This window comes from Vicugna pacos, chromosome 5 (assembly GCF_048564905.1).
Source record: "Vicugna pacos chromosome 5, VicPac4, whole genome shotgun sequence".
Taxonomy (NCBI): domain Eukaryota; kingdom Metazoa; phylum Chordata; class Mammalia; order Artiodactyla; family Camelidae; genus Vicugna; species Vicugna pacos.
In genome coordinates this window covers 60,503,341-60,522,715 of record NC_132991.1, presented here as the reverse complement: position 1 = coordinate 60,522,715, position 19,375 = coordinate 60,503,341, and the positions used below count along the sequence as shown (strand labels likewise).

The following is a 19,375-nucleotide window of genomic DNA, read 5'->3' as shown; positions in this document are numbered from 1 at the left end:
ATAGAAACAAAACTGATTTCTGTATGTTAATCTCATACCCTGTAACTACCAAATTTGTTGGCTAGTTCCAACAGATTTTTCATTGAGTCTTTAGGTTTTCCTAGATATATAGCATCATGTCATTTTATAGAGACATGTCATCAAATAGAGACAATTTACTTCTTCCCTTCTGATTTGGACAACTTCTATTTTCTTATCCTGCCTGATGGATCTAGCTAGGACTTCCAGTACTATTTTGAATAAGAGTGATGAGAGGTGGGCTTCCTTGTCCCTTGTCTTGTCCCTGATCTTAGAGGAAAAACTTTCAACCTTTCATTGTTTAGTATGATCTTAGCTGTGGGATTTTTTTTGTGTAGGCCTTTATTATGTTGAGGTATATTTCTTTTATACCTAGTTTGTTGAGGGTCTTTAATCATGGAAGGATGTTGAACTTTTCAAATCCTTTTCTTGCATCTATTGAGATGGTCATATGATGTTTTTGTCTCTTTCTATTAATGCAGTATGGCATTTATTGATTTGCTTATGTTGAATCAGCCTTACATCCAAGAGATAAATTCCACTTGATCATGGTATGTGACCCTTTTAGTGTATTATTGAATTCAGTTTTCTAATATTTTGTTGAGAATTTTTACGTCTATATTCATTAGGTATATTGTACTGTAGTTTTCTTTTCTTGCAGTGTTCTCTTCTGCTTTTGGTATCAGTATAATGCTGGCCTCTAAAAATGAGTTTAGGAATGTTCCAACCTCTTCAGTTTTTTTGAAAGAGTTTGAGTAGCACTGGCATTAATTCTTAAAATATTTGATAGAATTCTCCAGTGAAACCATCTGGTTCTAACCTTTTCTGTGTTGGGAGTTTTTTGATTACTGACTCAGTCTTCTTACTTGTTACTGATCTGTTCAGATTTCTGATTTCTTCATAATTCACTCTTGCTAGATTTTATGTTTCTTGAAATTTACCCATTACTTCTAGGTTGTACCACTTTTTGGATTATAATTTTTCATAGTAGTCTCTTATGATCCTATATATTTCTGCATTATCAACTTTAATTTCTGATTTTAGTTGTCTTCTCTTTTTTTAAGTTAGTCTTGCTGAAAATATCAATTTTGTTTATTTTTTCAAAAAACAGCTCTTAGTTTTGATCTTTTCTATTATTTTTCTGTTTCTATTTTTTTTAATTCCTTCTCTGATCCTGTTATTTCTTTCCTTCTGCTAACTTTGGGCTTATTTTGTTCCTCTTTTTCTAGTTCCTTGAGGTGTAAAGTGAGGTTGATTATTTGAGATCTTTTTTAATCTTCATATATGCCCTTACTGCTGTAAACTTCTAAGAACTGCTTTTACAAAATCCCATAGGTTTTGGTGCATTGTGTTTCCATTTCCATTGTTTCAAGATTTTTTTTTAATTTGACTTTTGATTTCTTCTTTGACCCATTGGTTGCAGGAGTGTGTTGTTGAGTTTCCACATGTTTGTAAATTTTCCAGCTTTCCTCTTGTTGATTTCTAGTTTCATGTTATTGTGATCTGAAAAGATACTTGGTATGATTTGAATCTTCTTAAAGTTACTAAGACTTGTTTTATGTGCTATCATATAATCTATCCTAGGGAATGTTTCTTATGCACTTGAAAAGAATGTATATTCTGCCACTTTTGGATAAACTGTATATCTATTAGGCCCTTTTGGTCTAAAGTGTGACTAAGTCTAACATTTCCTTGTTGATTTTCTGTCTGGTTGATCTATCTGTTTCTGAAAATGGAATAGGGAAGTACCTTATTGTTTTGTTTTGCATTTCTTCTTTCAGATCTATTAATTTTTGCTTAACATATTTAGGTGCCGCAACGTTGGATGTGTAGATATTGCCATTGTTATATCTTCTTGATGAGTTGACCCCTTTATCATTATATAATGATTTTCTTCATCTCTTGCTACTATTTTTGGCTTAAATTCCATTTTGTTCCATATCAGTATAACCCCACTTTTATTTTGATTTTTATTTGCATAGAATATCTGTTTGTATCCCTTTGCTTTGAGCATATGTGTGTCTTTAAAGCTTAAATGAATCTTTCATAGGGAGTATATAGTTAGGTCTTGTTTTTTGTTTGTTTGTTTTTTAACCCATTGATCCACTATGTGCCTTTTGACTGGAAAATTCAATCTGTTTACATTTAGAGTAATTATTCATAGGTAAGGACTTACTAATGACTCTTTTTTATTTGCTTTCTGATTGTGTAGTTCAATTCTTCCTTTTTCCTTCTATTGCTGCCTACCTTTGTGAAATAGTGAGTTTCATGATGGTATACTCCGATTCTTTTGTCTTTATCTGCTGTGAATATATTGTAAGTTTATGCTTTGTGGTTACCATGACACTTATATATAAACATCTTATAAATTTAACAGTCCATTTATATTGATAGCAACTTAACTTCAGTTGCATATAAAAATGCTACCCTTTTACCTTCTTTATGTTTTCACTGTCACAATTTACCTCTTTTTAAATTGAAGCATAGTTGATTTAAAATATTACATTAGTTTCAGGTGTACAACATAGTGATTCAATGTTTTTATAGATTATACTCCAGTAAAAGTTATTATAAAATAATGGCTATCTTTTTCCATGCTATACAATGTATCCTTGTTGCTTATCTATTTACACATAGTAGTTTATATCATTTAACCCCATACACCTATCTTGATCCTCTGCCTTTCCCTCAGCCCATTGGCAACCACTAGTTTGTCCTCTATATTTGGGAGTCTGTTTCTGTTTTGTATATAACACATTTACTGGCTTTATTTTTCAGATTCCACATGCAAGTGGTAATATAGAGTTTTTGTCTTTCTCTGTCTGACTTATTTCACTAATAATGATACTTTCTTGGTCCATGCACATTGTTGCAAATGACAGATTTTCATTCTTTTTATGGCTGAGTAATATTCCATTGTGTGTGGGTATATATATGTGTGTGTGTGTGTGTGTACTCCATTTATGTGTTGATGGACACCAGGGTTGCTTCCATATCTTGGCTATTGTTAACAATGCTGCTATGAACACTGGGGTACATGTATCTTTTCAAATTAGTGTTTTCCTTCTCTTCAGATATATGCCCAGTAGTGGAATTGCTGGGTCATATGGAAGTTCTGTTTTTACCTATCTGAGTAACCTTCATTCTGTTTTCCATAATTGCTGCACTAATTTACATTCCCACCAACAGTGTATGGGTTCCCTATTCCCCATATCCTCACATTTTTATTTGTGTTCTTTTTGATGATAGCCATTCTGACAGGTGTGAGTTGATATCTCATTGTGGTTTTGATTTGCATTTCCCTGATGATTAGAAATGTTGAGTATCTTTTCATGTGCCTGTTGGCCATCTGTATGTCTTCATTGGAAAAATGTCTATTCATGTCTTCTGTTCATTTTTTAACTGGATTGTTGTTCTTTTGATATTGAATTGTATCATTTTGGTTATTAACCCCTATCAGTCATACCATTTGCAAATATTTTCTCCCATTCTGTAGATTGTCTTTTCATTTTGTCAGTGATTTCCTTTGTTGTGCAAAGCTTTTAAATTTTATTAGGTCTCAATTGTTTATTTTTGCTTTTATTTCTGTTGCCTTTGGAGACAGATCCAAGAAAACATAGCTATGATTTATATAAAAGAGTGTTTTGCCTATCTTCTCTTCTAGTAGTTTTATGGATTCAGGACTTAAATTTAGGTCTTTAATCAATTTTGAGTTTATTGTTATAGATGGTGTGAAAAAATGCTCTAATTTCGTTTCTTTACATGTAGCTGTCCAGCTTTTCCAAGCACCACTGTTGAAGAGACTACCTTTTCTCCATTGCATATTCTTGCTTCCTTTATCACAGATTAATTGACCATAGATGTAAGGGTTTATTTGTGAGCTCTCTATTCTGTTCCATTGATCTATATGTCTGTTTTTGTGCCAGTTCCATGCTATTAATTAAAGTAGTTTTGTAATAGAGTCTGGAGTCAGACAGTGTGATACCTCCAGCTTTTTTTTTTTCCCTCAGGTTTACTTTAGCAATTTGGAGTCTTTTGTGGTTCCATATAAATTTTAGGAATTAGTTCTAGTTCTGTGAAAAATATTCATGGGGATTTTGATAAGAATTGGATTAAAATTATGGATTGCTTTGAGTAGTATGGACATTTAAACACTATTAACTTTCAATCCACGAACATGGTCTATCTTTTTTCTTCTTTATATCGTTTACAAATTCCTTTATCAACGCTTTATACTTTTCAGAATATAGGTCTTTTACTTCCTTGGTTAAGTTTGTTCCCAGTATTTTATTCTTTTTGATGTGATTTTTAAATGGGATTATTTCCTTGCTTTCTTTTTCTGATAGTTAATTATTAGTGTAAAGAAAAGCAACATAATTCTCTATATTAATCTTGTATCTTGTGACTTTAAAGAATTCATTTATTACTTGTAATAGTTTTTTTCCCCCTTTTATTCTAGTTTGTTAACTGGTAAGGTTGAAATTGGAAAAAGAGCTGTAAAGAGAATAGAAAAGATAGTCTTTGACTCTAACTACTTTATGATGACTTAGGATTCTTGAAACCTGGAACATATGGAAAGCCATTGCCCTTGTGGGCACTATCATGGCTCTTCAGAATCCCCTACCAACTTCTGTAAGGAACTTCCTTGTCTGGAGCAGTGCCTCCCCTTGGGTCAGTCTCCATATTCTCCCTAGTGGTACCCTTCATAGTTTCTTTCTTCTTGGATCTCTTTTCTCTGTCATGCTACCCTCTGAGTTGTTTTTAAAAGCAATTGCAGGACTCACATGAGGGCTTACTCTGAAGAAATCCTCCTCACGCATATTCTTCATGTCTATTCTCTTAACCCTCTTATATCTTTAATTTTATGAAAAGTTTAAAATTGTCAACTGTTGTTAGTTAAATCTTTAAAAATTTTTGAAAATGGTCTAATATTTCCATTGGAATATAGGAAGTGTTGAATCCTGGTGTTTTTGTGAAGAAACAGCCTTGTCTTTCTATTCCCTATTATCTTTTAAGTATTTTTCTTTTTTTTTAGGAGTTGTCAAATTTTTACAGGATATAGCCATCTATTTTGCATCCTGATATATCTTTTCATCTTTGCCTCCTTAACTTACTGCTTAGGAATTGGCTTTATCCAGTTTATCACTAACAATGTGTTGAATTTGTTATTTTGAAAATTTGATTCTTCATTTCCAAGTTTATTTCTGCTTGTCTTCATCTTTATCTTACGTTGTGTTTTATTATTATTACTTCTTCATATGACTCGGGATGCTTGGTTGAAAATTCAAATTCATTAATTAGAGACTCGATTAGGCAATAAAATTGGTTCAAGTCAGTAGTTACAGATAATTCGGTTCTGTTTCATAATCAGAACTCCAAACTGGTATGAGTTTCTTGTATGTTGAAGGATATGTGAAGGCTGAGTGTGGGCTTTCTGTAAGTGGGTGAGCGAGTCAGCTGCCAGGGACGTTGGAGCACAGCAGACAGGAAACCTGAGCAGGCTGCGGCACCAACAGTGGCCAAATAGAGAAATTCTGGAACTGTCCGGTTAAAACACATTAGTATATTTTACTGAGTCTGCCTTTCCTTTCCTACACCCCACTCTCATAGCCTGTCATTCTCTCCCATGGAAAGGTGGTAGATCTTGCATGCGTGTGCCAGGGGCAGGGGTGCTCTAGGGTCACTCCAAGCTTTGTTTTTCCCTCCAGTCCCAGCACATGTGTGTAGGTCTCTGAAGGCAGTTTATCTGCTTTCATTAGGGATCGATTTCTTGGGTTTTAGTCTACATATGAAAGCTTTATCATGTATCCTCTGTATAAAGGTGAAGGAGAAATAGGGTAGGAGGAATGTTTTGTTCACTTTTGTAATTTTAAAAGCAGTTGTTAAATGACTGTTCCTGTTGTTTTGCTTTGCATTCTGACAAAGACAGAAAAACATTTAGGGTTTAAGTCAGAAAAGAACTACTTTAGATCATTTGAATAAAATAGCTTTAATACATGGAATTGGTTACGTAGATAATAGAAGCACTAAGATGTCAAATAGGGGACAGGCAGACAACTCAGAGATTGGCAATGGCAGGATACTTTTTGTGTTGGAGGCACAATGGGAGAACTTTGTTACCAGAATCCAGGAACTGGGTCCATCTGGTTGGAGGACTGTAAAGTCAGGGACTGTCTAGTAGTAGCTGGAAACATTGAAGGGATACGTGGTATGGCAGAAGGAACTTCTAACACTAGGAGAGGGATTAGAAAAAAAAATCATTAATATATATGTAACAAAAATATTTGGAGCTGAACAGTCTATTTCCAGTCCTGACATGTACTTGCTATGCTTCTTTCTTCCTTTAATGCTCATCAGGGTTTGTGTTTTGCTTAACCAGCACTGACTGGAATTCTTTGTGTGGTGAGTTGATGCATATCTTTAATCCTGAAGGGTCTGAGTATTTATTAGTCCTGCTATCTTGGATCATTGTAGTTTTCCATTGACGTTTACTAGTTAACATGGAAGTACTAAGATGTGCCCCAGATTTTTGGCTGTGTTCCAGAAAGTCCTTTTTAAATCCACCATTTAGCAGCACCTCTATCAAAGAGTGCCGGACTGTCACAGAGATCCCTGAATCACTAGATGGCAGAGTTAACTTATAATTTGATGGTGCCTTCTGTATGTGCCACAGTAGAAACATTCTTCCTTTTTGAATGAGGCCATCTAGTAGCAGAGCCTAATGTTGGGGCAGGAAGTAGGATCTTTGCAGGTTGGTTATTAGACCTAATAGTTAGAGGGGCTGCTTCTATTTCTGTGAACCTTTGGTTTCCATGACTATGTGAGAACAACTTTGCAGGTGTTTTTATGCTAACACTGTAACTGAATTTTTAAAAAGCTATTCCACTATTCTGTCAGGCCGTCTGTTTCTGGGGGATGAGCTATCATTAAATCTGTGGACATTAGCCCATGAACATATTTACTGTAAAATGCATATTTTGGACATAAGCATGAATTGTGGGGTATTTCATGACAACGAAAGAGGGAATTTGTAAGTATGTGTGGATTGTGGTACATTCAGAACAATGAAGGCAAATATCCAGTCAGAAATAGTAGTTAACATTGTGGACTACACCTTATTAATTTTATGGTAATTCACATTCATTTTCTAAGATCCGTAAATTTTCTGTATAGGCCAAACTGGTAGTTAATGAGGGTGTGATGGGTATCTGTCCTTTATATCTTTCAAATACTTCATTGTGGCACTAATTTATATAACTCCCACAAAACTGTGATTTAGTCTTCAGTTTACTTTCTTGGTGGGGTGGGAAGGCCTAGGGCTTTCACTTGACCCTTCCTGCCATAGTAGCCCTTACTTCATAAATCAGTGAGCCAATGAGGAAATGGAACTAATTGACTAATATATGGCTATTCCAGGTACACAATCAGAAACTGAGGAAATAACCAGGGGATGCGTCCACCAACCCACTGGGCTTACTGTGAAACAGCCTTAAGCCAAAATACCATTTATCATGAGGCTATCATAAGCCTCTAGTTTGGCAATCAGATGGTGTTTTTGTATTTCTAGCAAAGGGAATTCACTCATAGTTAATATCTAATTGTTTCTGAAATGTCTGAGGTAAAAGAATTGCCCTTGTCGTGGCTGCTGTCCCTTTGGAGGAGACATAGAAGGTAATTTGGAGTCAGATTTTTGTTTTTCTGAGTGAACCCTGCATGATAAATATGAATACATAAATGGCCAGTGAAAACAAAACAGTAATCCCTCCAAAATGGGAGAGATCAAGCTAATGTCTACCACCAGGTGGCTGGCTGGTTTCCCGTGGTAAGGTGCTGTAACAAGGATTCCGTGTTGGCTTCTCCTGTTGGCAAGCTGGACATTTAGCACTGAGCCAGATCAGCTTTGCTTTAGGGGAAGTTGCTGAGCCTGTGCGTAGTCTTCAGATTCGACATTATAGCTTCTTGGGCCAAAGCAGCATGGGGGCCTCTTTGGTAGAGTTATAATCCAGTGACTGGCCTTTGGTAGCAGGGAAGGCATATTGTGCAAGCCCATTTAGACAGTAGGCTAGATTTGTTAAAAATTTCTCGGTTACCTGGTCATGGTGAACTTCTAATAAAGTCAGAGATTTAGTAGAAGAACATGTGGCATTGAAACAGGAGTAGAAATTTGAGATTCTAAGCTACCTGCTCGTGCAGTTTGCTCATGCCTTTCTGATGTGCTCAAGCACAATTTCAGCATAATTATTACTTCTTAAGATGAACTGTTTTTGCATATCCAGTTCATTAGCTTTGAGAACAGATAGCATTCCTGGTTCATGATAAGCAACTCAGGTTATACAGTCACTTGGTATTATAAGTCCTCAGACTCTGCCAGAGGTCAGAAACATACTGGGAGCTGACTCTTTAAAGGAGAATAGATAGGAATAGTGATCGACATAGATAACGTGACTTCTCTAGAAGTCTAGAGGTCAGTACTGTAGTTCTCCTATTGGAGCTTTTTGTAGATTTCCTTACAGCATCCTTATTTTCCATAGATACTTAGAGCACCATTGGATTTGCTGGGCCATAAGACCTAAGGGACAGGTATGATACGATGTCTTGCATCATACCCTAGACCTGTTACAAACTTTTACTTGGTCCAAACATCATTTAAACTATGTTTTTTCTTCAATAAGGAGGATACAGTAAGCAGCAACTTGCCTTTTATTTAGAAGCATTATCTCAACATGCTGTAGTCCTCAGAATTTTCTTAGTGTCTGTTTCTTCTCTGGCACACATGTGTCTTATTAAGACATCTAGGGTTCTTGCCACTTCCTGTTCACCACATGCATTCACGGTGATTTCATTAACACAGTGGAATGTAAAGATAATCAAGAGTACTATAATTTGATGGAAAATGGAAGAATTTATATGGCCCTGAGGGAAAGGAGTTAACTGTCTTTGCCATGCAAAGGCACCTTTTTTTTTCTTTATTTTAAACTTCTACTGATGGGAATTGAGAAGACAGTCACCAAATCAGTCGCCTGGTAACAAGTACTAGAGGATGTGTTAATCTGTTCCAGTGAAGATGCCACATAGGCACAGCTCACACATTCCAGATCCTTAGATGATATTCTTAATTTTGCGTCTGAATATTTCTGTGTGCTCAGTTTAATTCTTGAATAATATTTATATAGTAAGATTCTGCTCTGATCTCTCTTGTGCTGGGCTGGGCAGTCTACTTTCAAAGCGAGCTGATGTACTGGGTAATATATGTGCAAGTGCTTTGTAAATTATAAAAACATTACGTAAATGCAAAGGTATTATATTTTTAATGTTGCTGATGTTATTCTTGTTATCATAAAATATGATAAAAATATATCTCCTCACCATGATGCTAAGGTTTAGAGTCCAGAGTACCTTGCTGACCTGTGTTGATCTAACTTCTTTCTCTACTTGTCCCTAGGCTTTTCATAATGAAATGCAAACAAGAATTTAAGGGTCTTATTGATTGAGTTGGCTGTCAAATAAATTTTTCACTTGTTCAAAAGGTTTCAGATTTTAATCAGTGTATTTAAAGATCATACAGATCAGTGAGTAGTGGTGTGTACTCATGAGTAGACACAAGGCCTGAATGAGTTCCCCAGAGGTAGCTGTATGTTTCTGTTATAGGACCTTACATTCTCCTGACATCTGAAAACTGTATCTTTCCTTAAGCACGTCTATAGGCAGTCAAAAATGTGGGTCATGGATTTTTGTCCTGTTTGCCTCAACCCGCTCTAAGGATCAGTAACTATCTTGTTCATCTATTCTGATTAACATAATATAGTGCAAGTGATGTTCTGTGATATTTCTAGCTAGTAAAAATCCCTTCAGATGATTTTCCTGACTGTGGGTGCAAATGTTAATTTGGACAAGAATGTAAACATATTCTGTTGTCTGTCCCAAGTGAGTACATACTGCTTCTGATCCTACTTTCTGATAGGACAAAAAAAGAATACGTTTTTAGCTCAATGACTGCACACTGTTTACTTGAGGACATGTTAACCTTCTCCTGCAAAGATACATCAGGCAGGATAGCTGCAGTTGCAATTTAGGCTACTACTTGATTGAGTTTGCAGTGGTCTGTCGTCCTCTGGGATCTCTGTGTGTGTGTGTGTTAAGTTTAACTAGGATAGCACCTGATTATTTTTCTTGTGATAAAATGTACAAAACATAAAATTTACCATCTTAACCATTTTTAATTGTCTGGGTCACTGGTGTTAAGTACATTCACGTTGTTGTGAAACCATCATACCACCAACCGACAGAACTTTTTCATTTTCTCAGACTGTAGTTCTGCACCCATTAAACACTCACTCCATATTGTCCCCTCTTCTCAGCCCCTGTAAACCACACTTCTACTTTCTATTTCTGTGAAACGGACTCATCTGGGTACCTAATATACAAAATGTTTTTACAGGAGCTAGACGAGGGGATTACATGGGAGTATGATGGTAACTGCCATATCGACATTCTTTGGCAAATTTCTGTCAACACTCCCCTTGCCCTGTCCCAGTTTGCAATATTATTTTTGGTTGTCTTGATCAGAGAAGAGAGCAATTTCAGAGCCTTTCACTTGGCATTTCCAACTACGGCAACCCTTATTCCACAAGTCACAGGTTTCTGATGGGGTTCTGACAATTACCAAGTATATCTTTTCAAATTACTTATTTGGATGCTAAAGAAATGGCCATTAAGTGGGTTCATGGATCCTTCCTCTTGAGCCAGACCTGGGCAAATACTGTATTTCCTAGCCTCCATCTTCCTCAGCTCCACTGGGGGGCATCATAACACTGCAAATTTTTGAGTTTCAACACCATGCTAGACCCTGTTTCAATAGTCTCAAAATGTGTGGGTATTCCTTCTTCCTCTGTATATAGTTGTCTGAGTAAATTATCATATATACTTGCCTTTGTGTTGTAGGACCCCTGTATCTTAGGGACCTGGCCTCTTCTTCAATCAGTAGGTTCAGTGTGTAAGAACTGGCTCAGGTCTAGAAATCCGACAAGAGATGGCGAACTTTTATGGGATGGCTACCCTCAGCATCCTGATAATCTGTCCTCAATTTCTTCTGATTATACAGATCAAGCAGTGCCTTTGTTGGCTTCCCACGTTTCTGGCCTGTAAGGATGTTCATTCTATTAATTATCTCCCTAGCTCTCTCTCTGGATCAGGCTCTCCTCATAGTTACTCTGCTCTTTCCCATGATTGTCCCCACCTTGCTTCTGCTGTTAACATGCTCCCATCTGACCTCTCTTATCACTGGCTTCTATGATCCCCATTGGTTTCAGGGAGCCTGGTTCTCTAATAACATCTACCATCATCCTAGAGGAGAGCCACAACTGAGTTTCTCAGTGATTGTTGTTGCCCCCCCACCCCTCAGCACAATCTTTGATGCTGTCATGGTTGCTGTGTCCTCTGGTCATCTTGTGGTTATCTCCTGGATTTTTCAGCCTCAACCGCTATATCCACTCTCACTGCTTATTTCTCTGAGTCTTCTGATCCTTTTTTTCCACCATTTTTCTTGATAACTTTGGCATTTCTACCTTATTGAGTTAGGCTATCACTTTTTGAAGCTTCTAGGAGCCATCCTAACATCTTATTAACACCAGGGTCCTTAATCCTATATCATAGTAGAGTACTCCCATATTTATAAGCTGTCCCTTGTCCAACTTTATGTTCTACCTCTCCTGCCTCAACAGCCTCAGAATCTAGACCAATTGTGCCCTCTTGGCACTCACAGGTACATGTTGGCTAATTCTTGCAGTTTCTTTGGATGTAGTTCTTTTTCTCTCTTAATAGAGTCAGTTCTCCCCTTGCTAGTTTATATTGTGACTCAAATGGATTTTGGTCAATTGTCCAGGGATAACGTGGGGAATGTATTGTAAGAGGGGTATGAATTTTCTTGCAAAGCGGAGGACTGAATTGCTCTTGGTCAAGAGAGTCATGCTAGCATTTAACAGGGAGGTGCAGGCCACTGAATTTCAGGGAACTCTGAAGACGCAAGATTTTCAAGTGCATTTTCTCAGATTTCTCCTTACCATCTCTATCTACTATATATTTTCCCCCATGCTTTTCTGCCAAAGTATGTTCTTGTTGACAAAGTAAAACATTAAAAGAGAAAATATTTCACAAGTACTATAGATGGCTCAAATTAAATTAAGTAATATTCTATAACTCTTTTTGGAACTCAGAATGCATTAATTTTCTCCACTAAAGCCATGTTTAAATAGAGTTGGTTTTCCTAAAATGACTTACCTAAGTTCATAATATGTTTTCAAATATAACTTCTTTGCTGCTGGCTTTCCAACCTACATATTACCATACTGTAGCTTTATACTGATACTTTAGCTATTTATATGAATTTCCATTTTCAGATACTATTACTTCCTAATTAACGTAATTGACAAATCATCATCTTATTTCACAAATAGGCGAATTTCTTTATTTTTGAAATGCCTTTTAATAGTGTCTGCATTCACTGGATAATATAGCATTATCATCTTCGATTCTACCCTTCCAGTGCCTTCCAATCTCCCATTGATGCCTTTTTCACATTAATTATCAGGTTGTGAATTTTTAAATGGTGGGTAGGGTTGGGAGGGGAGACTTAGGGGTTAAACTATGGTTGGAAAGGTCTTAAGGAACTTATCTTGAAGCTTCATTGACAGAGCAAATTTACTTAAGTTAAAAGTTTGTTTTGGTTGGTGGAGATTAGGGGGGGCTTTCGAAAACTACCTTTAAATCATCTGTTTCACTGCTCCTGTTTCCCACTCTTCTAAAGCTGCTCTCCCTGGACGACCTTAGCTGCCCTCTGGACTATTCACTGAATGTCTCTTCCTGAAATTTGCCTTTGTAAACTGGACTAATTTTTCTTAGGCAATTGTATAACTTTACTTCTCAAGCCAGTTAGATTTCTGGCTTCCTGACAGGCCATACTAATTTCTCTATATTTTTCCATAACATGAGATTATACTCTAAAGTTAATTCTTATGGTTTAACTATTTTCTTTTGAATTAAGGAAACAAATTGTATGAACACTGGGAAAGCAGTTTTCTTATGTCTTTAAGCCAATCAGTGTGTTACTAAAATAGTCAGTGGATTAGTTTTTGTGAAGATAACTACATTCTAACATTTCTTTCTGTTTGTGAAATACATGTTACTCTAAAAGATATAAAAATCAGTATATAATTAATTGAATGTCTTTTGCAATCATATAAGTCACAGTTAAGAGAAAGGAATTACTACTTTTTTGAGACTTTGATGATTAAACATGTGAAACTTTAAATGTATCAACATATATATTAAAGAGAAGCAAAATAGAGGTATTCCATATAGATTTGAATAACTTTAAAAGGTAATATTAGATGCATAGTTTATTTTTCATTGTAGAGGGGGCAAAAGAGAATCATATGGAATCCACTGTGGCTCATATCTGTTGCTTTAATGACTCCTTGAAGAGTTAAATTGGGAGCTAGGTTACTTTTTGTATATTAAAAATCTACCAGTCACCTTGTGTTCTGACCTGTGTGCTCAGTGATGATGCAGGAAAAGTGGAAACACACACACACACACACACACACAAATACAAACACAAAAACCAGCATTGAAAATATTTCAAGAAAGTGGGGAAAAATTAGGAAAGATAAGGGACTGATAACTGTTCCCTTTCACCCTTTTGCTGCCTGATTTAATTCCTAGTCTCTTTGGGTCAGAGTATAGACATGCTCTTTTTTTTTTTTTTTCCAATTTAAGTACCGTCAGTTAGAATGTGTCAATTTCTGGTGTACAGCACAATGTCCCAGTCATGCATATACATACATATATTCATTTTCATATTTTTTCTCATTAAAGGTTATTACAAGATATTGAACATGGTTCCCTGTGCTATACAGAAAAAACATTTTTTTGAAATCTATTTTTATATATAGTAGCTTACATTTGTAAATCTCAAACTCCCAAATTATTCCCCCCCCCCTCCTTTCCTGGTAACTATAAGATTTTTTACTATGTCTGTGAGTCTTTCTGTTTTATAGATGAATTCATAGTGTCTTTTGTTTTCTTTTTGGGTTTTTTTAGATTCCACATAGGAGTGATATCATATGGTATTTTTCTTTTTCTTTCTGGCTTCCTTCACTTAAAATGACCATCTCAAGGTCCATCCATGTTGCTGCAAATGGCATTATTGTATTCTTTTTTATGGCTGAGTAGTATTCCATTGTATAAACATACCACACTTCTTTATCTAGTCATCTGTTAAAGGATATTTAGGTTGCTTACATAGACATGCTCTGTTAAATGAAAAACTTCTATCTAGATTGTTATGCTTCTGTCTGTAAACAGATTAATGTTTTAATACCCCTAAAATGTTTCTGCTGGAAACCATGTTTTAAAGTATTGTAAAGAGATGATCAAGAAAACATTGATATTTTTTATCCCAATGGGTAGGAACAGAGGACATGTTGAGAAGGATATAGAAACATTGCAATATATGCAACAAAATCTTCAAAATAGTTTACATTGTTAAATATTTAAATACCAAATTTAGAAACAAGTAACTATTATATTTTGGGACATATTTTTATTATCTTTATATTCAAATAAAATTTAACAATCCTATTAAAGGAGCAATTAAGAAGCCTATACTAAAATTATAGATTATTTACGCAGTCAACAGCTGGGATTAGCAACAATTATTCAGAGCTTATTACAAGGAAACTTTAGCTAAATTTTAGGTATTTCCTTTAAGGTAGCTTTCAATTGCAATTAATAATTTAAATTACATTAGTTTCTAATCATTTGATTTTGTTCATTAATCAATAATACATGTTACTTAAGATGAGTTTTCAAAACCTAGCTTATTAACCAATATAAATATTAAAATAACTGCTTTCTCATAAGCTCTGGGTGAGTTTTCATATGCTGTTGATTAGTTTTTATATTTGTTCATTTATCCTAACTTCTTTTAGGTCTTTAGAAATTGTGTATATATATATATCTCTCTCATACCTTTTGGAGCAAAGATATTTTTTAGCCTTAATTTAATACTTTAATAACTTATCCTTGTATGAGTTAACTATGGGTAACACTAAATGGAAGTCTGTTAAGACTTCTAGATTCATTACTTTTTAAACGTTTTTGTCATTTTACTGTATCATGGCTTGAATAATTTAGCAGTAGCAGTAGTTTTCTCTGATTTAGATATCGTTTCTCTGATTCAGATTATATCCACATTGAGATATGGACATTAGAGCATTATGGTGATAATTCTGATGTTCTAATGTTTGCATGTTTCCTGTCACATGTTTGAAAGTACTACTATGATTACAAAACTTGTGCACAACTCTCAACTTCTTTAGAGGCTATTTTATATTTTCATTCACTTAATGAAAACATGGAATCTTATTTAATATCTTTGTCATAAGATGTGTTGGTATTTATATAAAATAAAGTTTAAATATAATGATATGAAAATGTGGAGAGGAGAGAAAGTACTTTTCAACTCTGATGTGTGAGTGTACGTCATCATGTTGTGTTACGTCACATTGGCCATGCTACTGGTGCACTTCAAGAGCAAATAAACACACTCACATGCTGATATCTTGCTTATTAGAGCTAGTTTAGTAGCATTTTGGATAGTATCCTTGAATATTGCTAAGCAGTTATTATTATTTTTGCCCAAAGTATTGTGATTCTGGTACCAACCAAGGATCTGGTTGACATTTTGCCAATATTTATGAATATTACATTAGGATGTTAAATCATTCTATTTATCAGACATAGAGTTGCAAAAAAAGAAATTAGTTTTGCATTATTTTTAGAGTTTAGAAATATGAAATGTATTAAAAATTCTAAAACCATGTACAAATGGGAATTTTAATGCCTATAATTTGATAACAATGTTGAATGTCTTCAACAGTTGAAATAATTCATTAAAAATCCCTGAGGAAATATATTATTCAGAATATTTATTCATAGTCATGCCATGTTAAATACATAAGGATTAAGCCAACTTGCTTATAATTCTGCGTAGAAAATCAAATAAATAGAAATACTTACATTATTACACTAAATATATTCTGCTTTACATAAAAAGAAGTAAATGTTGATTAGAATAAAAGTAATTAAGAATTACTAATTATTCTCAGGTTTTTGCTCTACTGTTTGTTTTGAATTATGCATAAGCATGAATGATTTAGAAAATACAAAAATGAGATTGCAATGAAAAAATGCTTCAGATTTTATAACATTCTGAAAACTTCAGTCAGTATCATAAAATACAGATAATATAAATAATAATAATATTATCTGTATTTTAAAATAACACTATGAAAAATTATGAATTTGTGGATTAAATATACCACAATTTAAAAAATAAATGTGTACAAGTACTGTTTCTTTAAGTAAACTGTGAGTATATTTGACTGTAGCATATAAATATATAAATTGTATCTATTTACATATATATAAATAACATAACTGCAAGTTATGTACTACATATGTAGTCTTATACAATGTGCTGTTTTCTTTTGGTGTTTTGTTTCCAAGATTCTTCCATGTCTTTGTGTGTGGCTGTAATTCATTTCACACTATTTACTTTTATATTCTGTTATTAATGGATGTTAAAGTTGTTTTCAAAGCCTTGTTCCAATAAATAATGTAGTCATAAATATTCTGGTACACATTTCCAGGTGTACATATGCAAAAATTCCTGTGGGATGCTAATCTAGGGGTGGAATTGCTGAAGAGATGAGGATTTTACTAGATAATATCGTATTATTTTTCAAATTAGTTGAACATATCTACAAACCCACACGTAGAATTCCTATTACTCTGCATCCTTTCCAGCACTTGGTGTTACCAGGATTCTTTATTTTTGCCAATCTAACGAATAAAATACATTACCTCGTGGGGTCTTAATTTTCATTTTTCTGATTAATAATTAAATTGAACATGTTCTCTTTTATTTATAGGCATTTCATGTATTTGCATCTTTGGAACATCAGTTCATATCTTTTGTCCATTATTCTATTAGGTTCTTGACCTTTGAAGAATATTTGTAATGTATTTTAGATACGAATTCCTTGATCAGTTGCATGAATGTAGATATCTTGTCCCAGATGGTGACTTGTATTTTCTGTTTCTTTATGGTGTCTTTTAATAAATAGAAGTTCTTTATTTTGTCATGTTTTATATCTTAAATATATATGACTTTTATTTTTTAAAAAGTAACCCAGAAAAAATGTTCATCATTTCAATGTAGTCAGATTTGTCAATACTTTATTTTATAGTAACACTTCTTGTCTCTTGCTTAAGAGATCCTTTTCTATCCTAAGATCAGAATGCTTTGCTTGTGTATTTTGTTTAGTATTTTTGTTTATTATTTTTTCCCTTTACCACATATTTCAGCTTGTAATTCCAAAAATATAGACATTCTCTTACATAAATACAGTATAAGTTTTAAATCAAGAAATTGACATTGAATACAGTACTATACTAATATTTAATCTACAGAATTTATTTAAATTTTTCTGTGTTCCACTAATGTCTCTAATTTTTTAAAAACCACCTTTTTGTTTTGAGATAGTTGTAGATTCACATGCAATTGTAAGAAACAATACAGAGAGATCTTGTATACTCTTTATCTACTTTCCTTCAGTGGTAACATCTTGTAAAACTAAAGTACAGTATCACAATCACCATATTGGCATTGACACAATCAAGGTGTAGAACAGTTTCATCACCAGAAAGATCCCTGGTGTTGCTCTTTTATGGTCATGTCCATCTTCCTCTACTCTGCTCCCCCTAATCCCTAGCCCTTGGCAACCACTAATCTCTTCTTCAACACTACAATATTGCCATTTCAAGATAGTTATTTAAATGGAATCGTACACTATTTAACTTTTGGGGGTCGACTTTTACACTCAGCATAATTCCCTTGAGCGTCTTCCAAGTTGTTGCACGGGTCAATAGTTATTTTTCTTGCTGAGTAGTTGTTAATTCTTTTTAAAGTATCTGGTAGACTTCTTCAAAGAAACCGTGTGGAACTGAGGATTTCTTTATTGGGAGTTTTTTAATTACAATTTTTTTAATGGTTGTAAGGCTATTCATATTATTTCATTTTAATAGAGTTTTGGTAGTTTGTGTTTTTTGAAATTTTAAGTTTATGAGCAGAAAGTTGTTTATAATATTCCCTTGTTATACTTTTAATAACTGCATGATCTATAGTGAGATCTTCTATTCCAGTATTCTTGGTATTTGTTATTTTTGTTTTTCCCCTTTTGAATTTTTGTCAGTCTTGCTAGATAGAATTTTATGAATTTTACTGACTTTTTTTTAAGATACTTTTGTTTAATGTTTTTCTGATTAGTTTTCTTGTTTTCAGTTTCATTGAGTCTGTTTTTAATTCTTACAGCTTTGGGTTTCTTGTATTCTTTTTTCCCTACTTTTTCATTAGAAACGTATTAATTTGAGGCATTTCCTCTTTTGTAATGTAAGCATATAGTGCTGTAAGTGGCTGTCTCAACACTGCTTTAGCTGCTTGTCTCATATTTTGATATGTTGTACTTTCATTTTTGTTCAATTCTATGTATTTTTATTTTTATTTTCTTTGAGACTTCCTCTTTGGTCTGTGGATTATTTAGAAGTGTGTTGTTTAATTTTCATGTGCTTAAGAGATTTTCCTCTTATCTTTTTGTACTGATTTCTGGTTTGAATTGATTACAATCAGAGAATACATTACCTTTTGTTTCTAGTTTAGGGATTAGACCTGAGTTACCTTCTGTTCAATAGGGAGTGGTAAAATATCCTGCCACTATGCTATTCCTTAGATCCTGATATCTTGAACTAGTCCATCCCTCTTTCCACCTTTCAGAGTTCTGCTTTTGTTATGTCTCGTGTTATTTCCATGGTTTATAGTTGTGCTTAGCAAGGAAGAGCTAGGGGAGAGATAAGTCTACTTCATCTTGTCTCCACTGGATGTCTCATCATAAAATTTTGCTTCCCAGTTGTAATATTGAAACTACCTTGAATTTGAATTTAAAATCAGTTACTTCAAAATTGAATTTATCTTTTTAATATGGAGTATAGTAGGAATCCAGTTTCACTTGGTTTCACTCAGATAATTGCTATCTCAGAACAATGTATTCTACAGATCTTCTTTTTCCCAATGGTCTGTGACTACCAGCTGTCATTTAACCAGTTCTATGTAGACCTGAGTTTGCTTTTGGACTTTCTTTTATGTTCTGTTGGTGAATTTGTTTACTCCTTTGTCAGTACCATATTTCTTTTTTGAGTAAATTTGGCATGTAACATTGTATAAGTTTAAGGTATACAGAAT

At 34.2% G+C, this 19,375-nt stretch overlaps 1 protein-coding gene across 12 annotated transcripts in view; it reads left to right on the top strand.

Moving 5' to 3' along the window:
• The window catches only part of SPAG16 (sperm associated antigen 16), a 774,084-nt gene that overhangs the window by 56,185 nt on the left and 698,524 nt on the right, over window positions 1-19,375 (top strand). The window lies entirely within an intron of this gene.